Here is a 26,021-nt window from a genome sequence, read left to right as displayed (position 1 = left end):
CAATGCTGTTTTCAGAATTAAGTCTTCTAAAGTATTCCATATTAAGTTTTGTTCACATTTGTTCATGTTTTATTGCTGATCCTTCTTCAATTCCCAAATATTTATACACTCCCTCTTGCTCAAGTTCTTTTATATCACATTCTTGTCCCAAACTGATGTTTTCCTGGTGCTGCAGTTTTCCTGCTTTAAAGGTTGCTTTTGCACATTTATCAAGACCAAATGGCATTCTTATATCATCTGAAAAAGTTTTGACAACCTGCAGCTATGCTTTCAGTTCCTCATCTGATGAGCTATACAGTTTTAAATCATCGAGAAAGAGTAGATGAGTCTTTACACTTTGTTGTTTGTTAGTAGCCAAATTGAAGCCATGGCCTAAGTTTTTAAGTAAACAGCTTAATGGGTTAATGGCAAGACAGAATAGCAGTGGTGACAGTGTCACCCTGGAATATACCCCTTTGAATTTTTATCCCTTGGATAATAATCTGTCCTTTATCGTGGCTTAATTTTAAAGTGGTCTGCCACTGTTTCATGGTCACTGTAATGTTGTCAATTAATGTAGGGTGTGTCTCATACATTTTTAAGCACTCTTTTATCCATGAATGTGGGATACTATCAAATGCTTTTTTATAGTCAATCCATGCCATAAAATTCTTCCCCTTTTTACAGTTCTCCAGTATGACTTTATTTAACAACAAATGATCTTTTGTTCCGTATGACTTTCTTTTATTGCCCTTTTGTTCTACTGCTATAATTTAGTTTTCTTCTAAATGACTGTAAACTCTGTTGGCATTAATTCCCATGTATAGTTTATACGTCATCAGAAGGCAAGTTATTGGTCTATAATTTTTAGGGTATCTTGCAGGTTCGTTCTTAATAGGAGCATTGTTTTTCATGTTGTTAACTAGGCTGTTGCCTACAAGTTTGATTTCCACGTATAAATGACTGCCATACAATCTCAGTCCTTTCAGTATTTGAAAAAGTAATATTCTTTGAACTAACATAATACATAAAAAATACTGTATTATCACACCTCACCAGCATGGCATTTGGACAAAGTGCAGTACCATGACAACAATTTACACCTTTACAGATGAGATACTCTACAATGTGGACAAAGCCCTCCTCATATATGCGATATTTATCAACCTGACCAAAGCCTTTGACCTAGGTGATCACAATTTGCTACTCAGCATTGTCATTATAGCAAGTCTCAGTGCTTACTCTCGACTGGTTCTCAAACTCCTTCACTATCAGGTTCTTTAAAATCCAGATAGGTACCTTTGCCTTGCCCTTCTTCCCTACACCAAGAATCAGTCTTATCCCTTCTGTTAGTCTCACTGTTCATAAATCTCCCAGCAGAACTTCCTCAAACTTCACTACTCATGTATGCTGATGACATGATGGTTTAAAGGTTATTACCTTCCATAACATCATCAAAGATCTGGAACTGGATGCAAACCTACATACCCAGCAAAAGTTGATCCTTAATGCCACCAAACCCAAAGCACTGATCTTTTCCAGAACAGTTGATAGTCTACAACAGCAAGGCAGTTGAAATCATGACACAGTTTATATATCTAGGAGTTTGGCTGCATCAGTCTCTTAATTTCCAGTCCCATATGAAAACAATCCCGACTGTCAGATCATAGATAAACTTACTGAGTTAGGCATAAAACCCTATATCGTCAGATGGATAGCCTGCTAGCATACTGACAGGACACACATTGTCCGGATATGTGAATCCACTGTTACTAGTGATATTTCACAGGTCTCTGTGTTGGGACCCCTCCTGTTTGGTGTATACTTCACTGATATGAAGGCCAATGTTGGGGGGGTCTCTGACCCACCAAGTTAGCTGACGACTGTAAAATGGGAACAATCATTGAATCCCCAAACAATGTTAATATCCTACAAACAGGCCTAAAAATGACAAACGACTGGTGCCAAAACCATGATCTGAGACTAAATGCTGAAAAATATGTAATCATACCTTTTGTAAATCAGATATCCTTGCAAATTATAATATTGATAGCACAACACCCCTAAAAATAGACCCAGTGGTGAAAGACCTAGGAACACAGATAGACAGTAACCTAAAGTTTGACTAGGAGGAAGCTACGGTAGCAAGGAAATTCTTCTGTGCAGCTCAGCTTATAAGTAAAGGCATGGCATCAAGATCAAAGGAAGTCATAGCACCATTGTACTCAGCCCTCCTCAGACCCATAATCGAGTACAGTGCTCCCTTCTGCATGTACCTAACCAGGACTTACACCAATCAGAGCGGCCCCAGAGGTTTCTCACAAAACAAATACAAAGAGTTAAGACATATGTCTTATACAGACTGACTAAAGGTCCTATACCTTTACAATGTCTCATACCATTTATATAGAGGAGACTTCTGCCTGACCTACAAGGCATTCTCTGATCCAGCCCTGATGAAAATATTACATATCCACAAGAAAAATTATGCAAGGGTTACACGTTCCATGGACCTGAATCTTATTTTTGACTCTTAACAGAACTTGCTGGAGACACGCATTCTTATTCCAAAGGCTGCCTTTTCTGTGGAATAAACTTCCCAACTTCATTATTCTAAGTCCATCCCTCACTCTCTTTCAAAAGAATTTAGATAACTGGATGGAGAGCCATCAATTCACTGCCAGGGTACTACCCATGTTCCTTATTGACAGAGTCAGTCTGTAAAATGACTCAGGACTCCAACACCCAAAGACCCACTACCCTGATACTATCCCATCCCATATCTGGGGAATTAAGATATATTGTCATATCCTGGGTATTATTGGCTAGGCCTGTAAAGGCTTTTGTGCCATTCAAGCCTCAGAAGTGAATATATATATATATATATATATATATATAATGTGTGTGTGTGTGTGTATAGATATAAATATAGATATATAGATGTAGATCTATAGATACATGTATATATATATATATATATATATATATATATATATATATATATATATATATATATATATATATATATATATATATATATATATATATATATGTGTGTGTATATATATATATATATATATATATATATATATGTGTGTGTATATATATATATATATGTGTGTGTGTGTGTGTGTATATATATATATATATATATATGTGTGTGTGTGTGTGTATATATATATATATATATATATATATATATATGTGTGTGTATATTTTAGCAGTATATCCATCTAATATATATATAGATATACAGATATAGATATCATTTAGCAGTAACCCTTGGCTGTTTGTGGTAATGCTTGTTTTCCTATTGTTGGTGTGGTTTAGTGACAAGGGCAAAGCCCAAGTGACCAAACAAAGCCAACTGTTGCCCTCACCTAACCATTGGTTATTGCTGTTATACATGTGTATTAGTTTTGTGTGACATTGTGTAATTGTTACATTTTTCATTTATTTTCTGTGTTTTGCAGTGTGTTCTTCCACTTTGCTGTGGAAAAATAGTTATCTGCTCTTGTATTTCTTTGATATACTGGTTTATTTTAATGAAAGCCTAAAGTTGAAATGGACAAATTAAAATTATAAAGGAAAAAAGTAAATATTTTACAAAGCTGATCAAGTCTAACATAACCTTGTACATCTTATGAGATCCAAGTTTCAGTGTTGTCTTTCCTCAGTTAATGGTTTTCACTGCTCTATGAAGTTCTGATGTACATTTGAAGATGTATTACTTTCTGAATGTTTTCCTTTTGGTAATAGTTTTAGTACACATTGTTGTATGTATGTGTGTAAAAGAGATGGGTGTGAGAGGCAGGTAATGTGGATTAACTTTCAACTGTCCCTGTCTTTTTCAAAATGTTCCCAATTTTTCCGTATATTATTGGTTTGCTCCTTGTGTAGATTAATTTTCTGGCAAGTCATTGAGGACTGCAGTCATTAAATGACAAGACATTTCAGTTTCAGACTCCAAATCTTTCTGAAAGGACATGTGAATGCAAAACCTGCTCTTCTTGCAACTAGATTTAAAAGTGTAGTATTTAAGATTCTGTCCTTGATTTTCTGCCTTTGTCTCCCCTTTATTTCAACTTTTCACAGAGTCCTCTGTTAAGAGGTTAAGATACAAGTACTGTTCATGCAATTAGAGTACCACTTAGGGGGAAAAAACAGCAACATTATCAAATTTATTAATGTTAAGTACTTTTTTCCAACAGTGGCCAGGTGTTGATTGTCTCATTTTTGCTTCCTTTCTAAAAGTTCTCATTTAGTTGCTTCAGTGTGAACTTGGGATGATTACTGAGAGGAACTGGCTTCTGTATTTGGCAGTCAGGAAAAAATGTTTTAGTTAATATTTAATTAAATAAATGTGATTTTCTCTACATAATGCCATTTTCCTACATTTTTACCTTAGTAGTGCAGAGGAAACAGGTTTACCAGCTGGAACTCTTCTTGTTGGTAAGGGTGGATATACAGCAGGCACACTGATTAGTTTAGGTAGTCATTGTACATGTTCTTGAAAATTACTGAAGTCATACTGTATAAGTGTTATTTACTTGCACACATATACATGCTCATGCATTCAACACACACACATACACACATCCTTTGTATGAAACATTAAAGTGAGGTTGATATGTTGTTATTTCAGGTAGATGTAAAAGATCCCATGGCATTATCAAAAAGAATAGAGGTCCTTTATTTACAAAAAAAGTCAAATATGAATTGACATACTTACATATATACAACCATCAACATACTTACAATATGTATATACAAAAGGTGTTCATTTAAAGAATCTGACTCCATCCTTTCTCTCTTAAAAACAGTCTTATTTATATTAATATGTCAGACAAAACTCACCTTTTGTTAAACTTCATTTCATTCATCCTAGCACACTGTAAAACTCGTACAATACCAAATAATTTTTCAGTTTTTTCAGCATATTGTCCTTGCTTCTGATAATGTCCATATAGAATCATGCCCATGTTTGTTGTTAAAAAGTCCTTCACATAGATTTTCTTTATGCACTGTTTCATACTGTTTTTCACTCTCTCACATTGCAAAAATGCATCTTCTGCACAACAAAAATGCAATCAGTTACAGCTTTATATATCATGCTTCCTTTCATAGGAAGTTTATTTAAAAAAAGTCTCCATAAAAGTCTCAACTTATACTTGCCATATCCTTGTGCATCTTTCATGTATTATTTCTGTACTTACATTTTTCCAAGGATGAGCAGTACAAACCTTATGTAAAGTTTTGTTATACAATCCCCATTTTGTAGCTTTCATTTTCTTTAATTTCCACATTAACATTTTCTCCTGATATCTCCATTTCTTTTTCTTTTAAAAAAAATGTTTGCCTTCCAAAAACATTCATATTTAATTCTCAGAATTTGTGACACAGTCTCTTCATCTTTTATTATTGATATCCAGTACAGGTATAAAGAGACAGCATAAACTGTTTTTATTCCCAGTTCTTCCTTTTCATGTAAATATAGCAATCCCCTCTTTTTACAGGATTTAATGTGGATCCCCATATCCGATTAAATATCAGTGTTATGTCCTTTTCAATTGCTTCAGGTAACATAAAACATTTTCTGTATAAACAATTTTACCTAAAATAACATAATTTGTTAGGTATACATTTTTACTTCCTAAAAGTTTTCCATCATACATCTCCAAACTTTTCTACTAAGTCTTACATTTGGTCTTGAATTATATCATATTTTCCAAACCTGATCCCTATCATCAGATATTTCTTTTCTAGAAAAATAAATTCTATTTTTACCATTTCCACAAACCCTTTACATCTTTATTTAATTCTAAATCAGCATCTTTCAGTGTCTTCCCCAAAGCTACCAAGCCTTCTTTCATCCAGCCCTTATTTTTACTGTAATTACTAAAACATCTGCGTATGATAACAATATAGGAATTTTGAATTTTTTCTCATACTACATATACATTTATTTATTTATTTTTATTTATTTTACATTTGTTGACCGGGCTAGTCTAACTGGATACATGTCCATTTTCAGTAGAGGCCCGGGGAGAAAAGCTCCAAGCATAAGAATAACAATATAACAAAAGCAAATAAGTAAAATAAAGTAATAAAGCAACAGTACCATAGTAACATAGGTAAAATGAGAAAAGCAAATGGGACTAACAAACAGTGACTAGAAAACATTTAGGCAAAAGCTAGACCAGACATAAACAAGCAAATGCACTACACTGCATACTCGGCCATACTATATTTAACCTCACCTGCTACTGTATTCGTTGATGTAAACAGTTCTTAACTCATTGGGCAACCCTAATGTATGCCACACTGAACTTAATTTTTGTCACTCATTCATCTATTTATCAAACTTTTTATCATATTGTTGTAGTATTGAGACTGCAGTGATTTCAATATTTTTCTTGGATCTCCATAATCATTTAGTATCTGCTGTGATACATTATAGTCTACATTACCAGTGCTTTGTTTATGTATCCTACCATAATCTTTGGTTATTCTCCTTTGTTTATATCATTCAACATCTCTCAGTAAAATTACCATTTTCTGAGTTTGTCTTCCCCTCACTCCATATTTAGTGTGACATCATCTTTTGTCATATCGTCAAACCTTATTTGAATAAGTTTCATAAAACAGTTTATAATCAGAATTATTAAGTTATAATTTTCTCTATTACTTTTTCTATAATAATTCTCTCTCACCTTTACAGATTTCATGTCTACAAAAATCACAGTCCTCCATTCATTAAGAAAAATTTTAACTGCTAGTTATCTAATTTTGTATAATTTCTGTATCTGTTGCCATCTAAACCAGAAGTGGAATCTGTAATTAATATTAATACCATCTGTAACCCTTATAATGTGAAAGATTTACATATGTCACTTAAATTTTCTTCCCCCTAGAAATCTTTACATGTATTCTCTCTCTCTCTCTCTTTTTTTTTTTTTTTTGTACTACACTTCTTGGAATATTCTATGATCAGTCTCATAATGTCTTTCTATTTTGTTTTTAGTTTCCCATCCTTGTTTTGTATTTCTCTTATAACACTGGGTTTTTCCTTAACCATTTTTAACTAGAAAGAGATATATGTCATATTTTCAGCTGTGTAAGTATTATTTCAGCTAATATAATGTATTTTCTTTTTTGCTGCTTTTTTATCATTATTTATTTCCAGATTTTGTATCATATCATTATTAATCTTATTGTAAGTACTGATTCTATCTTTTTTGCCTTATATATTTAATTTCATGTACATCCTTTTACATTTTCTGTAATATCTAACCGCCATTCTGTCCGGGAAGGAAAAAAAGTTTCTCATGCTTACATGCTCTTCACAGAATACCTTTGTACACTTAGCCACACCTTTTGTAGTAATTTGTTTTCTGTTATTATTTTAATATTTTTTCTTTGCACTTTTTTAATCTTTATTTTTTCCTAGTTCTATCAAGATAGTCTTATGATCTGAGAAACCTGTTTCTAGTGTCACATCATGGTGATTCAGGTCTGCTGATATAACAACGTAATCTGTTTCAATTTTTAAAGAACCTCTGTTTTTTTGCATCCATGTAACTGTCTCCATTAATTTCATTTTTCATATCTTGGCACTTCATGTAACCTTTTAATATGTTGCCAGTGTTTTTACCACTTGTACAAAGTTTAAAACTCACATCACTGTCACTTTTCATGCTCACTGTTAAGTTTCTTAACTTCTTTAAATAAGCACACATTAATCTGTATACTTCATTTTCATACCTCTAATGTCTACCATACTAGCCCTTCCTACCTTGATTATACAAAAAGTTAAGATTTTTATTTTAGAATTACATAAGAAAACAACCTCCCACAACATTCATGTCCAAAATTCCATGTTGCCTTCTTATATTTTTTTAAACCAACTTCTGTTTACTCAGAAATAAATCAGACATCCTGTAATAACAAAATATCCATGTTTAATTCTAATGACCATTTCAACACAGTTAACTTTCTGTTTGTTATGCTGTTGACATTTACAGACACAAATTATTCTTTACTGATTTTTAACTTTGGGTGAAAAAGAAATTCATTTTCTTTTTCCTTGATAACCCTGTAACTAGTAGACCCTTTATTTTCATGTTTATCCATTTTTCTTCTTTATAGATACACATATACATATCAGTAAAACATCAGATATATTTCTTGTTTCTATCCTGGTTTCTTGGTTGTAGTTTGTACTTCATCTTCTTAATTTTATGCTGCATTTCCTGTTGTTCATCACTGTTCCCATTTATGCATGTACAGCATTATCATTTTCCCTAATGTCCACCTGTATATCTTCTTCTTTTTCTCTACACGAGCCCAGAATGACAGCCATTTACATAGTCTACGTTCATCATGATAATGTTTTTGCATTGTGACCAGTTTGCCACGCTAATTACATGCTATTTTTCTACATGCACTGATTAAATGTGTAGTTTCCACACAAAACAATATTTGGGGTTGACCCTACGTATCAAGGTTCCCACTTGGTAGCTGTATTAAGTTATTGTTTTAAACTTTCAGCCTTTATTCCGTAACCCTCTGTTATCACTTTAGTTGCATTTCCTACACTTTCACCATCTTTTAGGAAGCATACTTTAATGTCAGATTCATCTGTGCCATCTGACTAAAACTGTAAAATTACTTTATTTTTAACAATGGTTAAATGTCCTGTTATAGCATATTCATTCCATGGATATATGCCATTTTTCACATGCAATCAGAAGTTTGTTTTTCAAAATATCTGTTTCAAAAGTTATGTCACAGAACTCTTCTCTTCCAAGATGTTTTAATGACCAGATATCCGTAACTCCAAACCCTAATGTCAGAAGCATATTGGCCCATTTAAAGTACATGTCAAAATATTTTCACTTTTACTTCTTACTCTTAAAATTGGACATTTTCTTTCACCAGATCCAGTGACTTGCTCTTGATTGCCAAAATCTTTCTTGCCCAAAACAGAAGCATAATTGTCTTTGCTTTTCTGCATTGACTTTTCCACATCAAAAAAATGTAGTTCCCTCTTCAAAAAGTCTGACAGACAATGATGCTCCATTTTCAATTTCTTCTTGTTGCAGTAACTCCACCAACTGATTTTTCTCCATTCCCTCTGGCAAACATTCAGTAATATATACACATTCTTTTGAATATCTTCCTGTGAAGCAGCTAAATGCTGCTAATTTGTAACATTCAGACAATCATCCAGATGATTGAAATCACATTCCAGTAGCTGTTCTCACTCTGCTGCCATATTTTTTCCATATCTGCTCGTTTTCAACAACTGCCATAACAAAGAATTTTCTCTGCTTCTTGCTCGCCATCATTGCTCCTTCTTCCCAACAAGAAAGGAAGTGCATCCCTTCATCCTGACTTGAAAAGGGCAAGAGTTCTTTATTTATAGGTTCATAGGAGGTTACAAGGTTTTTGACTCTACGGCTTTTATAAGCCTAGCCATGTTATACCCTTGTTTCATTATTGACCAAGTTGTATGGTCTATATTTGCAACGCGAGTCTATGACCAGCATCAACTGCCCTTATCCAAGAGGGACATAGGTGACACTCTGGGGTAAATTTACAGTCTCCCATCAAGTTGTCTAAGTTGCTTTTAAATAGTGCCATTGAGGAGTTCTGTTTTATGTAAATTAGGAGTTTATTCTAGAGGAGTGGCAGTCACTGGGAGATGTATCTGTCTTTTCAGCATGTCCTGTTAATGTTGCAAGCTAGGTTAAGATCTATAGAACCAGTGACTCTTGTCCCATTTGACTTGCAGATGTGCAGCATTTCCATTAGGGCAGGGTCTGAGACTGCTGTGTAGGGCATGCACAATTCGCCTCTCAGCAGCCTATAAGATGCAGAGTACAGTGACAGGACCTTCAGTCTGCCCATGTAGGTCATGTGTCGAATGCCCTACATTTTCTTAGTGAGAAACCTCTGTGGCCTCTCTAGCTGCTGCAGGTGTCAGATCAGGTACATACAGAAGGGAGTGTTGTACTCTATTAGTGGTCTGATCAGGGATGAGTACAGCGGAGTTGTAACATCCTTAGCTCTGGATACTATGCCCTTACTTATGAGATATGCAACATAGAAGGCCTTTCTTACCACTGTGGGCATGTGATTGAAGGTAAGGTTGCTGTCAATCTGTGCTCCCAAATCTCTCACAAGAGGGTTTGAGCTAAGCAGGGTCCTATTATTATAGTAATTTGTAGCAACTTCCATTTTACCAAAAGGGATGATAACACATTTTTTTTGCATTTGGTTTACGTCCGTGGCTTTGGCACCAATCATTTGTTTGTGTAAGCCCTTTTCGTAGTATGTCATCATTGATGCAAGACTCGATGATTGCACCCAATTTGCAGCCATTGATGAACTTAGTAAGCCACAGGCCATGTAGTTTCACCTGGACTTCTGAAACATAGATTATAAACAGTCTGGGGGGCCAGCATAGATCCTTGTGATACACCACTGGTAGCTGGTCTGCTGCTAGAGGTGCAGTCCCCAACTTTGACTGTATGCGTTCTGTTGGTGAGCCAGTTGGCTACCCATCTAGTGACATATGGTTAATTCTCAGCTGGGTGAGTTTTTTAATGATGTCTGAGTGGGGGGTTGTGTCAGTAGCCTTGGCAAAGTCAAGATAAGCTGTATGTACTGTTTTATGTTTATCCAGGGCTTTGGTGACATTCTTGAAGAAGTCCACCAGGTATAATAAGCATGATCTACCCTTAATGAAGCTATATTTGTTTGGGTCAAGAGGTTGAAGGTTACCCACGTCTTTGTTGATAAGGTCCATGATGATTTTCTCCATGTCCTTGCAGATCAGGCTGATTAGGTTTATGCATCTGTAGTTCACAGGGTTGGTTGATAGACCCCCTTTGTGCAAGGGAATTAATGTTGTTGTTTTCCACTCTCCTGGAACAAAGCCAGTAAGTGCCAAGTGTTTACACTAGGTCTGGTTTTAGATCATTTAGTAGGCAGCCTGGGATGTTATCTGGCCCCATAGAGACTGTGTTTTTCTCCATGGAGAGTGCAGTTATGACCTGCTCTTTGGAGATGCTAGGTAGAGGACTGGGGACAGGTGTGCTTTGGATATATCTGGTGGGGACAGGGGAGTGAAGTTTGTGCCAGATCTGTCTGCTAGTGGTTTGTTGATGTCCTCAGGGTCAGTATAAGTGGTACCATCCACTACTAGTTCAGCACAAGACTGGACCTTCCCTTTTAGATTTCTGACGTGGCTAAAGAATGCCTTGTAATTGTTGTTAGCTAGAGATGATAGTTTAGCTTTGTAATTGACTTAAGGGGACATTACAAAATATCTAATTTGCTTGTTCAAGCTGTGGAGGGTGTCCTTCCTCTGCTGAGTCAATTCTCTCTCTTGTTCTTAGACATTAGTTGACAAAAAGAACTGTTATTTACAAAATATTTGCATATTTACAAATATTTACAAATGTACAAGTATATAGATATACAAATCTGTTTACACATATTTAGAATTTCCTTTACAATCATACTAAATTTTCATCCCTGTTAAACCCCCACTCCTTTTTCCATAACTACCATCTGATCTTACTTAATATTGTTGGTAAAATCCATTTACCATTAAAAATAATTTCATTTATTCTGTAATTCCATATAGCCCAAATGACATAAAATAAGTTATCTATTCTTTTAACATAGTCTTTGCTTTTATTCTTATAATGTTCATATTTAATCATATCCATGTTTATTTCATCCACTTCTTTTATATCTTCAAAAAATCTTCTTTACATAGTTTTCCCCCAAACCTTTTTACTCTTACCTTTCAAAAACACACATTCTGTAGTTTCTTCTTCTTGTCGATTTAAACATATTTTGTCACTTTTCCTTTTATATGGCATATTTCCTTGTATTGGCAATTTATCTCCACACACACAATAATCTTGACATTCTAATTTCTGTTACATTTGCTTCTTGTTTTATAGCTTTAAAATTTGTATCTGTTAGATTTTCCCATGGTTTTACATAGAGATGTTTTATCATTGCACTCTTACACCATACTTATCTTTTTCTATATCATCAATTTTTATTTTCCACAAAAATACTTTTTCTTTGTAAAATTTTATTTCTATATTTTATACACCTTTTCTCTTTTACTATACCCCCCAACATTTATCATGTTATATTTATACAATTTTATGACTAATCTCTCTTTTTCATTAATCCATTTTAACATATTGTACAAATTTAATGAAACTGTTTATACCATTTGGTTAAATAACCGTAAACCTCCTTCTTCTTTATTTAAATACAAAACTCCTCTTTTTACTGGGTTTAATCTAAAATCCCATAAAAATGAAAAAAATATCACAAATAATTCCTTTTCAAATGCTGTTGGCGGCATAAATGCACTTGCTAAGTGTGCTGATTTTCCCACCAGTACTGAATTTATCAAGTAAGCCTTTTTTCTGAATGACAATTTATATGTTCTCTATAAAAGACATGTTTGTTTTATTTCTTCTGTTGGTTTCCCATTGAATTCTACTTGCATATTTATTCCCAAATTTTATGTCGAACACAGAAATGTAATTCACTGTCAAGTACATACACACTAGCTTTACTACATCACCTAAGCCTTTACTTTTCTCATTAAAGCCAGCCCTATCACCTCTAGACAATCGTTTGTTTAAAATATTACTTTTATCCATATTTTCTTGCAGTTATTATGTCATCTGCATATGTTAATAGAACTGTAATTCTTAGCCCTTTAGATGTTATGTATCCCGGCACCTACATTTTGTAATTTATTTTAAATACTATCACATTCATAATTACTGCAAAGAGTATATAGCTCATTGGACATCCCTGTGTTGCACCATTCTTCATATGTACCTCTTGGCTTAACCAGACATTTACAAGTATTTTTACTTTACTATTAATATCATAAGCTGACATAACAATTTCCTAACTTTCTCACTTATTCTTTTATTATTATCCATAAGATTTCATGTCCAGTTGTGTCAGATGCCTTATTAAGGTCTGGTATCATAATTTTTGCTTCTTCTTTTCTATTCCTAATAATATCCACAGTTTCTCTAACCATCTGAAATAATTTATACTATGTATACTAGCTTCCATAATATTCTCAATTTCAGTTTCAAATCTCTCTTTTATTTTCATAAAGATCTTATAGTCATTATTATTCAATACTATCAATCTCAATTTTTTAACTGTCTTCTATCTTCCTTCTTCCAAATGAATTTAACTATTCCAGTACATAATTCTTTATACATAAAACCTTCATTTAACTATTCATTTAAAATCTTTATATTTTTGTCAATCCCTTAAATGTTTATACTTTTAATGCCCTATTCCATGTGGTCCTGCAACAAAATCTATATTTACTTGTCCTAATACTTTAGCTAGCTCATTTAAAGAACTCTCCTTTTGCAACTCTTTATTCTGTTTTTCTGTTGACTTTATTTCCCATGTTTTTACTACCTTCTTTTTTCTTTAAACATTTCTTGCAAATATTGTACTACACTATTTGTAATCCTTCCTTTTTTCTTTTTTCTTATTCCTTTAAATTTTCTTTGTCTTTTACACTTTTACTAATAGAATTCTTTGTTTATACTGCTGCCTTCCATTTTGTCTTCTTCATTTATTTCTTAAACTCCTTCTATGCCCTCTTTATTATTTTTTCTCATCCAATTTTGCTTCTATTTCTATTACTGAAATGTCTTCTCTTTGTACAGTTTATTCTCTTTCTTTTCCTTTTTTTTCCTTTATTTTTATTTTCATTTTTGCAATCCATCCATAAATGTCCAATTTTGTTACATTTATAACATTCAGTCCAATTTTTTGCATCATGTCCCATTTTCCCACAAATATAACATTTTCTTTTGTCACATTTACTTTTCAAATGTCCTTCGTTTACACACAGAAACATGTTTTGGGTTGTCCCCAGTATTTTACTACACCCCTATTCCCCTCCACATGTATCATGCCTGGTATATGTATATATTTTTTCTTTTAATATTTAACACAGAATTACTATCCCAGCCAGCAGTTCATAAACCCCTTTTGTCATTAACATTTGCAGTGTCCAGTACTTCTTTACAATAAAGTTTTCAGTTGTCATTTCAAAGTCTCTATTTTTACCTCTATTTGAAATTGTGAATTTTCTTTTTTGTTTCCCTGTTAAATGCTTTTATCGTATAAAGATTCCATGGGTAACAGTCTTTCTTTTTTTCATATTCTGCAAGAAAAGATTCCTTTGGAAAAAAATAGTCTTAAATATAATGCCACAAAATGTCTCTTTGTTAATAAGAATAAATGTTCTTACCTCATGTGCTTTTACACCTAAAGGAGCTATTAAATTGTCCCCCATTTCATACCTGTCAATTTCTAATGTCTCTTTAATAAGAATAAATGTTCTTACCTCATGTGCTTTTACACCTAAAGGAGCTATTAAATTGTCCCCCATTCCATACCTGTCCATTTCTTTATCTTTACTTTGAATCCTTACCATGTGCTTCCATTTTTCATTTTCTTCTGCCTTCTTTACTGCTACTCCACATTTGCTTTCTTTCACTTTCTCTGCATATGTTTTCTTTTCCATCTCACCACTCTTCTTTAGGATTGTCTCTGCATCTTCCTTTTGTATTTTCTGCATAATGTCTCCCCAGGAAACATCTCCCTCATTTTCTGGCTCACTCTGCATCACCATTTCTTTATCATCTCACAGCCCTCCCAAATGGAGGGTTGTAATTATACATCCATCATTTGCTGAGCCATCTCCATCAAAGATCTTTGAAACATTTCCTCAGAATCCTGCACACATTCTCTGATCTAGATAGCTGCTTTCTCCTTCATTTCTTACACTACCCCATCTACTCATCTCTCCATCTTGCCTCCCTGTTTCTCCTGGCCACTTCTGCAGCTGGAATGGAAACAGGAAGTGCTCATACAAAATGAGTCCCTCTTATAGCAATGATGAGTAGAGTTTCTATTTTGTATTTACAAATATATATATATATATATATATATATATATATATATATATATATATATATTTTTTTTCATGTACAACTTTTCATCACATATTTAGAATTGTTGTTGTTTGTCTTTCAGCTTTTTCCCAGTAAGGGGTCGTCACAGCGGAGCTCCGGTCCGCTAATGATGGGCAGTAGATTTTTACAAAACGCCGAGGTGCCAGCTCGACGTTCAAACTTCAACGAAGGCACACCCATTTACGCACGCATATCTTTTGAACGCTACCCAACCGCGGGGAGGACATGCAGACTCCACACAGAAGACACTCCCAAGCCAAGCCGAGAATCGAACGGGAGAACCTCTTGCTGTGAGGTAACGATGCTACCGCTGTACCACCGCAGAATTCATCACATATTTACAGTATTTATAAAATGCTTCTTACATTTATATTTAACTTTCAATTTTTTAATTCCCTCACTCTTTTTTCCACAACCAAACTCTTACTTTCTTCAAAATATCTGGTAATAACCACCTTCTATTGTATTTCATTAATTCTTTCATTCCATATTATACAAAATAATTTTGCATCCAGTTTGTTAATGTCCTTTTGTTTTATATTTTTATAATGTACATATTCAATCATGTCCATATAGATAAGTCAATGTTTTCCAGTTCTTTTAAGTGTCCTTTTTCATACATTTCCTTCAACATTTCAAATGTCCTTTTATACTTTATAAATCACCACAATGTAAACAAATTGTATCTTTTATTGTCTTATATGGCATGTTTGCCTTGACTTATCAATAATCTCCACAAAAAATCTGTACATTCTACATGTTTTTTTGTACCTATTAATTCTCATTTTTACTTCTTTAAACTTCTCTTCACTTATATGTTTCCAAGGATAAACATAATATTGCTGTTTTTTTCTATTGTAATATATTTCCTATATCCATTTCCCATAGCAGTATTTTCTCGTGATATAATTTCATGTCCATACAATGAACTTTTTTGCTTATTTTTAAATATTCTGACTTTTCCCAAATTACTTTATACTTCACTTCTGTGATTTTTGTTAGTTAATTTTATTTATCATTTCTATTTACTAATATTTTATACAAGTTTAATGAAAAAACCTATACGATTGGGTATAACAAGCTCAATCCTCCTCCTTTGTTATTTATATAATGAAGGCCTCTCTTCACTGGATTTAGCCTTGACCCCCAAATGAGCATAAAAATTACATTCATTAAATCCTTTTCTAATGCTAACTGAATTGTACATACATTAGTTAAATGTGCAATTTTACCAAGTATTATTTAGTTACTTAAATGTGCCTTTTTCTTTTGGGTTCTAATATCGTGATGGGAATGGACCCTATTTCTAAGTCAAAGTACGATTGAAGTTCATGAAATTAGTATTATTTCCATCTTTGATGTCAGCCAAAAGTGCTCCTTGCAGCACCCGCAATGTGCCCAGTAATGATTCCCTTTCAGATATCGAAACACCAGTATCCAGAATGTAATTTTCGTGAGACGAAAATAATGGAAGTTAAAATCTCGAATCATGGACTTTTTCCCAGGGCAAGTAAACACTTGGCCACAGTGGGGAAAAATGCCCTTTTCCCCATTGTAGTGAGATCTTGGAGTTGGTATATATAGTTGGGGGGCATAGCCCCCCCCCCCACCTTGGTGGGTTTCAGATGGTTCGGTATATACTGTGTAGTTTTGGGCAAGTGTTTACTTGCCTTGGGAAAAAGTTTGTGATTCTGGATTTTAACTTTCATTATTTTCTTCTTGAGAAAACAACATTCAGAATTCTTGTCTTTTGATTATTTGAAAGATAATCCATCAGTAACATATCTAAATATGATTGTAGATTCTTTTTTATAAGAACCCTTGCTCATACTGCTATTGGAACAGTCTAGGTATCTATCTTCCACATTGCTCTCATTTCTGCCTGCAAATCCTGATCTTTTATGACTTTGTCTCTCTCTCTCTCTGTGTAAGACACTGTAGTCATTGGGTGTAGCGATTTCAGTGATCAATGCTTCTTTTGTCTTCTTTTCATGGACCACTATATCTGGTTTTCTTGCATCTGTCTTTTAAACTGTTGGTAATGGGTGATACCGTGTTATGTAGACTTCTTCATTTTCTGTGATGCTTAGTGGCTCATGTTTCCAGTGTTTTTCAGCTACTTCAGTACCATAATGTTTGGACAATCCAAAGTGCAACAGTCTTGCCACATTATTATGCCTTCCAGTATACAGTCTTTCTACCAATAGTATATCACAACGAGGAAAAATGTGTGCAACTGTTTCCAATTCTGTTTTACAAAACCTATATTTGTCTGTTTCTCCCACATGTTCAATGGACTTTGTAAACCAACATGTACGTAGCCCACTATCTTGATCCGCCGGTATTAACCTTTCATCTCTTGGTTTGAATTTGCCTCTCCTTACCCATTCCTGTGTTTGATCTTGAACAACATGAGGTTGTTCCAGGAGTTTTCTATACTTGCAACTGTATTCATGCATTTTCCACATTCCTTGCATTCTCATCCGATCTTTCACCTTATATTCTTTCTTTCTTTTTTTTTTTTTTGGCACATTCAGTTGCTGCCTGATTTTAATCTACTTCTGATTTGATTTCCATTGCCGATTGATGCCAATATGCTTCTGCTAGACTGAGAAGGGAAGTCATCTTAGATTAATTCTCCTCGTGTTTCAAAGCTTTCACTATGTTTGGGTCTTGTGAGGTCAGTAGATATGTATACAGTCCCACAATTTCATATATATATATGGGTACATGTCAGTCCACCGACAAGTCGGAAGACCGACATTCACTCCAACGACACATGAAAACATCGAAAGCGCAAACACGGACATTTAACAGGTAAGACTTTTAAATTCGCTAATCATGCCTACCATGTTTTAGTAAGTGTGGCAGTGTTATGCATGTGTGGTAGGCATGATTAGCTAATTTAAAAGTCTTACCTGTTAAATGTCCGTGTTTGCGCTTTCGATGTTTTCATGTGTCGGTGGAGTGAATGTCGGTCTTCCGACTTGTCGGTGGACTGACATGTACCCATATATATATATATATATATATATATATATATATATATATATATATATATATTCTGTTTCTGCCATTTTTAATTTCTCCAAGTCTTTTGGGTTTCTAATACCATGACAAGAATGGACCCCATTCCTAAGTCAAAGTACGATTAAAGCTCATGAAACTAATATTGTTTCACTCTTTGATGTTAGCCAAAAGTGCTCTTCGCAACACCTGCAATGTGCCCCGTAATGACTCCTCCTGCAATTTGTGCAGTGTTACATGAATTGGTAACATATCTAAATATGAGTGTAAATTCTATAAGACAAGTTGCTCCTACTACTATTGGAACTGTCTGGGTATCTTTCCTGCACATGGCTCTCATTTCTGCCTACAGTTCAAGGTATTTTATGACTTTGTGTCTCTCTGTATGCAAGACACTGTAGTCACTAGGTGTTTCGATTTCAATGATCAATGCTACTTTTTTCTTCTTTTCTTGGACCACTGTATTCGGTTTTCTGGCATCTATTTTTTTGAACTGTTGGTATTGGGTGATCCGATGTGATATAAACTTCATCATTTTCTGTGATACTTTGTGGCTCATGTTTCCATTGTTTTTCAGCCACTTTGATACCATAATGTTTGCGCAATTCCCAGTGTAACAGTCTCGCCACATTATTATGCCAATCAGTATACAGTCCCTTTGCCATTAGTGCGTTGCAACCAGCAACAAGGTGTGTGACTGTTTCCAATTCAGTTTTACAAAACATACATATTTCTGTTTCTCCCACATGTTCAGTGGACTTTGTAAATCAGTATGTACATAGCCCACTATCTTGGGCTGCCAGTAAACCTTTCATTTCTTGATGTGAATTCACCTCTCCTTAACCATTCCTGCATTCGTTCTTGATCAACTTGAGGCTCTTCCAGAAGTTTTCTATACTTGCAACTATATTTGTTTTTTCCACATTACTTGCCCTCTCATCTAGTCATATACCTTATATTCTTTCTTTTGTTTTTAGCACATTCACTTGCTGCCTGGTTTTTATCTACTTTTGGTTTGCTTTACATTCCTGCTTGACGTCAATATGTTTCTGCCAAATTAAGCAGAGAAGTCATCTTAGATTTATTCTCCTCACGTTTCAAAACGTTCACTACATTTGGATCCTGTGAGGTCAGCAGATAAGTGTGGAGTCCCATTATTGCAGATCTATACATGTAATCAATTTCAAGGAGGACCATCCCTCCTTCAGAACGGGGAATATATAATCTTGGTATGTACTGATTTTTATAAATCATTTGGTAAGCATGAAGCATCCTTCTTGTTTAAATATCCAATCTGTTTCTGCTGAGTAGGTGTTCTCATGTCCAGTCAGACAGTCTCAATATTAACAAATGCAAAATAAATAAAGTTATCTTAATTAATCAAATAATAGCATTGCTGCCTCACAGCAAGAGGTTCTCCTGTTCGATTCACAGCTGGAGTGCCTTCTGTGTGGAGTCTGCATGTCCTCCCTGCAGTCAAGTGATGTCTGAGGAGTGTTAAGTTTCTCTACAAATATGCTTCTGCTGACCCTTCTGTAGTGCCTGTCTCTTCTGACAAACCCTGTAAGCTTTTGCCTTATATTAAACTACTTCCTTCAGACAAGGACAGTGTAGCTGTAGAAAAGGTATGTACTGCTGCTACCTTGGCCTTTCAGGTTATTAACTACCAGATCCGTATGGCCAGGTATGTTTCAGCCCTTCTTTCTCAGACTTCCCAGGCTATCTCAGACCTTCTTGATTCTAAAGGAAGGCTTTGGCCCTCTCTTTACTGGGCTCTAATTCCAAGTATCCCACCACTCTATTAAATGTAGCAATGACTCAGCTGATGCCTCCTTGCTGCTGCTTTTGGTTCTGTTTAAGACATTACTCTTGGCTTTGACTTTTGTCTTTGCCTGATGATGATAAGGCTAAACTGCTGGATGCTCCTCTTGATAATAAGAACCCCTTTGGTTCTGCACCTGCTGAACTTTTAAGTGTCTGCAGGATAAGAGTAAAGCCTTGCAGGAATTGAGGCATATTTTTGTTTCTCCTATTCTGTTCCTACGTTCCAGAGGAATTATCCATCTAAATCTGCTTTTGTTCACAGATTGCCTTGTCCTCCTCCCAAAGGTAAGAAGGGCACTAGGCAGGTTCCCCCTGTTACGTCTACTCAGATTCCTACTTCTGAGGAACCTCAGTTTCAAGACAAGCATGGTTCTATCTGACCATTTGCTTCCCTCTTTCCTGGGCCAGGTGCCCTTATCTCTTCATCATTTCCTGTCCCTTCCCAATTGGTTAAGGATCACTCAAGACTCTTGGGTTCTGTCCATCATCCATCAGGGATACATTATGTTATGGAAATCCCTTCCCCCTTTTCTGGGCAACCCTCAACCTCCTCAGGAACAGCCTCCTTTCTTCCTAAACAATGTTAGGGCCTTCTGGCTCAAGGCACCATTCAAGTTGTGACCCTTTCCCAGGAGGTGAAGGGGTTTTATTCCATAATGTTTCTGGTTCCTAGGAAGGAAGGCACCTGGAAACCCATTCTGGACCTCTCCCAGCTCAACACCTTTTTGAAGATCCCTTCCGTTCACATGTTGTCCCTTCACACTCTGTTTTCTCTTCTTCCCCAGGCTTTTTTGATCTCCCTAGATTTCAAGGAAGGTTATTAGCACATCCCAGTTCATCCCCTTTTCAGAAAGTTTTTGCATATCTCTGTTTCTTTCTTACATTTTCAGTTCCCTGCTTTGCTCAATGGCTTTTCTACTGCCCCAAGGGCTTTCACCAAGGGCCTCGCTCTTGTGATTGCTTTTTTTCTGGGATAATGGGGGTTCAGATCTTTCCTTAACCTCAACTATACTGTTTACCTCTTACAAAGCCTGATGTTTACAATAACTTCTAAAAATCAGTCCTGGTTCCTTCTCATGGTCATATGTTACTTGGTTACAGGCTCCAGACTGGCTTCCCTGCATCTTCCCAAAGCTCTTTCTCTACTCACCTTTTTTCAGTCCTTTCTTCCTCGGGTTTCAGTTATGGCCAGGGAGTTTCTAAGGGCATCAGGATTCATTGCTTCCACCATTCCTATGCTACTTCTGGCGAGGCTTCATATGAGAAAAGCTACAGTAGTTTCTAAAGTCAGTATGGCTCCAACACCATCGTCATCCAGATTTTCTAGTCCCTCTTCTTCCATGCCTCAAGGGCAAGCTTCATTGTTGGATTCATCAGCTGTCTTTCAACCCAGAACTTCCTTTTGAGCCCCCATTCCCCTCTCAGGAGCTTTTTTGGATGCTTTCGACATTGGGTGGAGAGCCTCTTGTGGTCCCCTCAAGGTCCAGGGTCTCTGGCTCCCTCTTCAGGGGTCAGATGACATCAATAACAAGGAGATGAGAGCTTTCATTTTTCCCTTCAGACCTTTTATTCCCTTTTTCTTCCAGGGCCTGTTAAAATCTTTACAAACAATACCACTTGGTAAATCAACAAGCAAGGGGAACATGGTTCTAACTTCTTTGCAGGCTAGCTCTTCAAGTTTGGGATCTAGCTGTCCAGTTTAAGTAACTCTTCAGACTGTATACATTCCTTCCAAGTAAAGCATAGTGGCAGACTCTCTTAGCAGGTCCAAAACACCTGCTCACAAATGGATGATTCACAGAGATGTGTTTCTGGACATTGCCCATCAGTGGGGTACTCCTCAGATATATCTTTTGGCCTCCCCTTTGAACTGGCAGCTTCCTCTTTTTTGCATCAGAGTTCCAAGTCCTCTGGCTTGGAAGGTGGATACCCTATCCTTATGTTGGAAAAGGATGTTTCTCTAGGCCTTCCATCCCCTTCCACTGATTCCAAGGGTCCTGCTCAAGATAGAGCAAGACTCCTGCTAAATCTTGTTGGTGACTTCCTTTTGGCCCAGACAGCATTTGTTCCCTCTTCTGCTCCTAGCCAAAGGTAATCACCACAACTCATCTCACTTGTGTACTCTTCAAATTACATTGTGGGTGATATGGTTTTGATCCCTTTTAGGCACATTTTTTTTCTGAGGATGTGCTTAGGGTTGTGCAGGGGGCCAGGAAACTCACTACCAGGAGAGCTTATACTTCCAAATGGAAGAGATTTTCTGTTTGTTGCCTTGCTCGTACCCAGGATCCACTTTCTGTGGGGATACCTCTGGTTCTCTCTTATTTGTTTTAATTGCTCCATGCTGGGTTAAGCATATTCTTCTGTTAAAGCTCACCTTTCAGCAATTTCTGCTTGTTTGCCATTAACTCCTCCTCTGGCTACTAGGTTTGAGGTCAAGCAATTTCTTAAAGAAGTCCTTCATATCAGACCTCCCAGGAAACCGATTCCACCTTCCTGAGACCTTATTTTTGTTCTTGAAAAATTGATTTAGGCTCCTTTTGAGCCTGCAGCTTCAGCTTCCTTACAGCATTGTACACAGAAGACGTTATTTTTATGGCCCTTACTTCAGCTAAGAGAGTGTCTGAACTCCAGGATCTTATGGCTGTTTCTCCTTTTTTAGTTTTTCATAGAGACATGGTGTCTCTCTGTACTAATCTTTCCCTTATGCCCAAGGTGGTAAATGAAGTGCCTCTTAATCAATCTATTAATTTACCTTCCATTTTTCCTTCTCCACAGTCTGCTGTAGTGAGAAGGTTCTTCACACCTTAGATTTGCATAGGTAGTTCAGATATTTAGATAAGACAGAGGCCATTTGAAGATCTGAGCAGCTTTTTGTTTCCTTTCATCCCAGATCTCTATGTTTGGCTGTTTCTAAGCAAACCATTTCTTCATGGATCTGTAAGGCCATTTCTTTTTGTTACTTCTTTCATGGGAAAGGCTTATTCTACCAGGGCCATGGCTTCATCTGGTGCTTTTTTCATAGGATTGGATGTAAATGCCATCCTAGAAGTTGCTACTTGAACTTCTATCCATACCTTCACTAAGTATTACAAACTGGATTTGCCAGAGCTATCCTGCATCAGTTTCTTGAGGGCTGTGCTGGACCTTCATCTTCCCAGGTTTCCTCTTGAGCTTTTGTACTCTCCCTTGAGTAAAGAATGCTACAACAGTGATGAGGAAGGACATAGTACAGATGTATAAAATGTTACCGTAACAGTAGATGTCTTCCTCTTCACTGTTGCAGTATTCCCCTCCCTCCCTCCCTCCCCCTTCTGCTCTTTTCCCTTTTCTCCTTCTGGATCCACGTGTTCCTCCTACTTGTTCATCCTGGGGCTATTCAGTCATCTGCAACCACTGGAAAGGCCACAGAAATACCTCACTAAAAGAACCACAGGCCTAAAGCAGATGTCATATGCTGACCGTCTAAAAAAACTCCAGCTATACTCTGTGGCATATCATCTACTCAGAGGTGATCTCTGCTTAACATACAAGGCCATGTCAAACCCTGAGCTGTTGTACATGCTCCACTTAAAGAAATCCCAATCCCTCTGAGCCACACGCTCCAGGGATCTAAACCTTGTCATCACAATGAACAAAACATGCTGGAGGGATAGGTTCCTGACCCAGAGACTCTCCATACTCTGTAATAGACTGCCCATACGTGTCAAGCAGAGTGCCTCATTGGCCCTCTTCAAAAGGAACATTGATGATTGGATGGGAGATAGGAAATTCACCCCAGGGATCATGTCAGTCACCCTGCTAGACAGGGGCCCAGGGAAGTAAATATTGTGGGAAGAAATATCCAGGGAATTGTTATGGCTAGGCTTGCATAGGCCCTAGGGCTGATAGCCTAGTACCAACCTATGAACAAGATGTTAAAGTATGTAAAGACAACTAGCTATTTCTGACTGTATGGTACCCACCTGGAAATTAGAGAGTTGCTTAATGAAATAATTCTGGAAATCTGTTAAGTGATCCATGTAGCTCAGTGCATGAAGAGAAAAAGTGATTGAAGCAAAAGACCATTTCCCCAGTCTGTCCAATGCCCTAGTCTGTTGGGGGGGGGGGGGGCAGTGGAACTCTCTTCAGATGGTTCTTTTTTTTGTGGCTGCTGCTACCACCAGGGGGGCCCTTAGCCCAGTGTTTTCTTTATTTAGGAGAAACTAAAATTGTGTCCAGTTTCTTTAGAATGGGCTCTACTACATCAGGCTCCTTCCAGACTTTCTGGGTAATAAGGTTAACTAAAGCATCAGGAGGGATCACCCAGGAAGAAACATTCTCTACTTGATGAAACTTCTGGGGGAGGTAGTCCTCTCAAACTCCTCCTGATGAGTTGGTGTCACTCGTATCCTTTGGGTCTCACCCTACAACTTCCTGGGTGATCCCTCCTGATGCTTTAGTTAACCTTATTACCCAGAAAGTCTGGACGGAGCCTGATGTAGCAGAGCCCATTCTAAAGAAACTGGACACAATTTTAGTTTCCCGCAAAGAAAGAAAACACTGGGCTAAGGGCCCCCCTGGTGGTAGCAGCAGTCACAAAAAAAAAAAAAAAAACTATCTGAAGAGAGTTCCACTGCCCCCACCCCCAACAGACTAGGGCATTGGACAGACTGGGGAAATGGTCTTATGCTTCAATCACTTTTTCTCTTCATGCGCTGAGCTACATGGATCATTGACAGATTTCCAGAAAGATTTCATTAAGCAACTCTCTAATTTCCTGGTGGGTACCTTACCACTGGATATCCAACAAAACTGGGGCTACACAGTCGTCTACCTTACAATTATTGAATGTTGCCATGAGATTGCAACATCTAATGCAACAGATGGTGCAGCCTCAGCAGCCGGTACAGGATTTTACTATGTAAAGTCATGCCTGGATGCGCCTTTGTGACTTTGTGGAAAACTTTAAAGACATACTTCATAAATGCTCCCTACAATGGCTCCACTTTATTTAAACCAAAAGTCAAGGATATGCTTACCAGAAGTGAGCAGGATAGTATGACCATGTTTGCCATTGGAATCCATTTTTCAACTCCTCAGAAATCCTTATCCAGGAATCAAAGAGGGGGGAGGAAAATGTGGTTCAAAAAATCTCAAGGTTTTCACCAGGATGCTTCAGGGGAACAGCCTCCCAGAGGCAAAGGTGGAGGTGATTCCATGGGACATCACCCCAAGAGGCAGAGGAAGTCCGCAAATCCGAGGTTTCCATGGGTCATTCACTGAGAAACCTTATCAGCATCCCTAAACGCTTGTCCAGCTGCTGTTCATTGAAGGTGGTTGGTGGATGGATGCTTCTCCTTACACAATTTAGCCTGGCAAAATATAACTTCCGATTCTTGGATCATTACTAGAGGTTGCACAGTACCCTTTTTGGAAACCCAAACGACAAAACAAATGATTACCAATACTCCACCCGGTCATTTGGAATCCTCTAAGTTGCTGGACAAAAGAGTCATCCAGCCAGTCCCACAATACCAACTAGCATCAGGAGTCTATTCAGAGATCTAAGACCAGTTTGTAAAAGAGACAAAATTATGGATAGCCACACTCTGTACTCCTACTCTCATATTGGGATCCAGTGGCAAGTCAGGAGATTCCTCTATTTCCATCTGGGAGCCAATCATTATCAGTTCAGAGCACTGCCTTTCAGTTTCGTCATGGCACCCTGCTTGTTCTCTAAGATAATGGTAGCTGTGGGAGCCTATGTCAGGCTAGAAGGGATCCAAGTATTACCATATCTAGGCAATTAATTTCTAACAGCTACCTGAAGGAGTCTACTTCTAACACATCAGTCATTCCTCTTACAACTCACCTGGACATTTGTATAAACACCAACAAAAGCAAGCTACCTCCTACTCAATGCATATAATTTATAGGACACCTCATAGATACTGTACCTCAGGTAGCAAAACTTTCCTCAGGATGAGTCATTTTGTGTGTGTGACTATACAGAAAAAGTGAGTAAACAGTGAAACCTGAAAATCTAACAACACACTATTAACTTCATTTTTTGCAAAATCACAAGGAGTCGTAAGTGGAAATGAAATTAATTGCAAAACTAAGATGCTTCAGAAAGTACTC

General features: G+C 36.6%; 1 protein-coding gene across 1 annotated transcript in view; it reads left to right on the top strand.

The window, feature by feature from the left end:
* Positions 1-26,021, top strand: part of PRKD2 (protein kinase D2) — a 3,293,129-nt gene that overhangs the window by 2,317,443 nt on the left and 949,665 nt on the right. The gene's annotated exons all lie outside the window — the stretch shown is intronic.

This window comes from Protopterus annectens, chromosome 1.part0 (genome assembly GCF_019279795.1).
Source record: "Protopterus annectens isolate FY-2018-M chromosome 1.part0, PAN1.0, whole genome shotgun sequence".
Classification (NCBI taxonomy): domain Eukaryota; kingdom Metazoa; phylum Chordata; order Ceratodontiformes; family Protopteridae; genus Protopterus; species Protopterus annectens.
Note: the sequence above shows the minus strand (reverse complement) of the source record. Positions and strands in the feature narration are given on the sequence as shown.